This window comes from Phoca vitulina, unplaced genomic scaffold, assembly GCF_004348235.1.
Source record: "Phoca vitulina isolate PV1807 unplaced genomic scaffold, GSC_HSeal_1.0 scaffold21, whole genome shotgun sequence".
Classification (NCBI taxonomy): domain Eukaryota; kingdom Metazoa; phylum Chordata; class Mammalia; order Carnivora; family Phocidae; genus Phoca; species Phoca vitulina.
This window is the reverse complement of record NW_022589724.1, coordinates 21,651,324-21,654,999: the sequence shown is the minus strand read 5'-3', so window position 1 is coordinate 21,654,999 and position 3,676 is coordinate 21,651,324. Positions and strand designations below refer to the sequence as shown.

Genomic DNA, 3,676 nt, shown 5'->3' with positions numbered 1-3,676 from the left:
AAATCGTAATTAAGTTAAACTCCAATTTGGTGACACAGGGCTTAGAATAGATGACTCCATTTTGGGCCTGTTGTCTTGCTTTTGACATTCCAAAGCAGATGGTTCTCAAAGGCTTGTCTGGAAGATTCCTTAACACTTGAGAATCTCTGATAAGTTCCCACCAAGTGTCTTAGTCTGCAGTTGCAAAGCAGGTGGTTTTATGAGTTTTTTCAGGAGCTGTTATAAATTCTTAGTGTGTCCACACATTTAGCTGCATCTGTCTCCAGGGAATAGTGTCTTCCATTTCACTGCTGTGTTCCAAATATCATACAAGCTCCTTTATTTGTAAACTTTATCCCAGAACCATAGAGAGAAAGGAATTCTGGGAAATGTAGTTCTAGAGTGGTGGTAAAGTTGATAACAGTCAATCCAACACACTATGTAAATGAATAAAATGATTGAACTTAAAATAACAGGAAGTTTTATTACTCTACAAAGTTGGTAGGATACAATAATTTGCTGTGAAATATTTACCACATCTTTATTTCATGGAAATAAATTTTTATGACAGCGATAATATGTATTTCAAGATTTCATTTTCTTCAGAAATGGTCACGTGTCGTGGTGAGCACTGGGTGTTATATGCAGCTAATGAATCATTGAACACTACATCAAAAGCTAATTATGTACTATACAGTGGCTGACTGAACATAATAAAAAAAAAGAAATGGTCACTAGGTGTGATGTTCTTGTGACATTGAAGGTCTTTAGTGGATTTAAGTATTGTTTAAAATTTTGAAACAATCTCAGAATTACAGAAAAATGCAATTATGGCACAACACATTTAAGATTAAATTAGCAGCCTGATGACCTATCTTCCTCTCTTAGTATGTATTTCCTACAAAGACATTCTCCTCCATAACCACAATAAAACCATTGAAATCAAGAAATCGGGAAATTAACATTAATACATTACCGTATCTACCACATCAAGTTTCACTGCTTGGTAATGTGTTCATAGCAAAAGGAATAATAAAAATATCCAGTTCAGAATCCTGTATTACATTTAACTTGTTTCCCTCGGTCTGGAATAATCCCGCAAACTTTCCTTGACTTTCATACACTTGACATCTTTGAATATTATGGGGTACTTGTTTTCTAGAATGTCCCTCAATCTGGTTTATTTTTTGCTTCTTCATGACTAGATTCAGGCTATCCATTTTTGGCAGGAATATCCTAGAAGTGACATTTTATTCTCTTCATTGCATCCTATCAGGTGGCACATGATTTTGAATTGTCCCATTACTGTTGATGTTCATTTTGATTACTTGATTAAAGTGGCATCTGACAGATTTCTCTGTGAAGTTACTTTTCCTCTTTGTTAGCAACAAATATTTTATGAAATGATGTAATTATCCCATTCTTCATCAAAATTCTTGCCATCTGTTCATTTACCTATACTGGTATGGACTCATGTTTCTTATCTTATTCAGTGAGTTATATATAATTTAACTGAGTTATATATAATACTTCTATGTCCTTTTGATATATTCCCACCATTCTCCAGGCACTTTCTTGCTTTCTATCACAAGATGTTCCAGGATCATCTTACTGTTTCTCTGCTTCAGTCCTGGAATCAGCTGTGTCTCCAAAAGCCAGACTCCCAACAGGTTTGCCCTCTTCACTCTACCTGGACTCAGGACACACCAAATCACCCCTCCTTGAGGATACTCTCATCATCAGTTTTTGGATCTGATTCCCCTTTCTAGAATGTATTCCACACAGATGTCTGTTTTGTCATTGAAGGAAATGAGACTTAGAGAGAGTGATAGCCTTTTCCACAAACCTGGGAAGGCCAAGTTGTGACCTAATTTAAAGTTTCTTGACTTAGAATTCTAGAGCCTTTTTACCACTCCAGGTTAGTACATTACCCCCTTAGACCATGAAGTAAACGGCTGTAGAGCAGTTAGAACTTTATTATATTTATATTTGTATTATATTTTACTAAGCAAATCTGTGCAGGTCCTAGGGAAGCATGTGTAGAATTGATAACTTATTTGGTAGGATCATTAAACTGTATAACTAAACTGTTGAAAATACACATTGAGAAGCGTTTTTTCCTTAATTTTTTATGGTTAAACATGTTGGTTTACGCTGGTAATTTACATAAGATGAATGAACTAGAGATTATAAAAAGGGATGCGGAAGAAAGGAGGAGTTGGGAATTATTTTATAAACTATGAAGATATTTATAATTATTATATTTAATTTTATGAAAAAGAAAGTCAAACTGTTGGCAATCTTTTCCTTTCTGATAACTAGACTATAAGTACTTTTGAGGACAGAAGTGATGATTTATTTTGCCTTTCTCACAGAATTAAACTTCATACCTGTAGGTAATAGGTGCTTAGCCTTTAATTGTTGAATCAGTGAGTAAACTCCTAGAGGAAGCAGAATATGAGTATTCTATTCTTTTGTCCTAGTCAGCTTTCTCAAGGCTCGTTTCATGTCCTTGTTCCTAAGACTGTAGATAAAAAGAGTTCAACATGGGGATTACCACCATATAAATAACAGTGACCACCACACGGTCCTTTGTCACTGAGTAGGTGGATGAGGGGCGAATGTACACAAATATTATGGTTCCATAGAATAGCGCCACAACCGTGAGGTGGGATCCACAGGTGGAGAAGACCTTGTACCTGCCTCCCCCGGAAGGGACCCTCAGAATGGCACGGGTGATAAAAACATAGGAGACAATGATCAAGATGAAGGGACTCATGGTCACCACGGAGCCCTCTGTGAAGGCCAAAAGCTCATTGACGGAGGTGTCAGAGCAGGAGAGCGTCAGCAGTGGCTGGACGTCACAGAAGAAGTGGTGGATGACGTTGGGCCCACAGAAGGAGAGGCGGGCCATGAGAATCGTGTGGGTGAGTGAGTGGAGGTGGGACAGCACCCAGGACGCCATCACCAGCAGGAGACAGCGCCGGGGGCCCATGGTCATCATGTAATGCGCAGGTTACAGATGGCCATGTAGCGGTCAATAGCCATGGCCGCCAGGAGGAAGCTGTCAGTGATCCCAAAGGCCACAAAGAAATACATCTGTGTGAGGCCCTGGGCAAGGGGAACCTTCTTGCTCTTGCTCAGGATGTTTGCCAGCGTCCTTGGAACAATGACACTTGTAAAGCAGATGTCCACCAGGGACAGGTTGGAGAGGAAGAAGTACATGGGGGTATGGAGGCGGGCATCCCCCCGGATGGCTGCAGTGATGACTGAGTTGCCAGCCACGTTGACCAGATACATGGCGAGGAAGCTGGCAAAGAGCCAGCCCTGCTCTTCGGGGTCACTGGTCAGTCCCAGGAGGAGGAATTCAGTCATATGGCTCTGGTTTCTCCTCAGCATTGATTTCCTGTAAGTAAAAAATATGAAGGAATGTTAGGTGTGTGTCCTGGCTTGGAGTCTTCAGTTGTTACAAATTCGTCTGAGTGACTGGTATAGTTGATGGGAGTATGGATTTTGGTGTCACAGCTTTCTGGCTTTCCATTTTGGCTCTGTCACTGATTTACACGGAGCACGAAGTCACCTCCTGAACTTTCATTGCCTTCATCAGTGAAGGCAGAAATTATGAAATTTACCTCCTCAGACTATTCTGTTTTGGCCAGGATTTCTCTCTGTTTGGCTTTCTAAAACTGGATATCAG

The 3,676-nt window shown here is 39.9% G+C and overlaps 1 pseudogene; it reads right to left on the bottom strand.

Moving 5' to 3' along the window:
* Window positions 1-2,445: 2,445 nt before the first annotated feature.
* On the bottom strand, window positions 2,446-3,378 carry LOC116641340 (annotated as a pseudogene).
* Window positions 3,379-3,676: the final 298 nt, after the last annotated feature.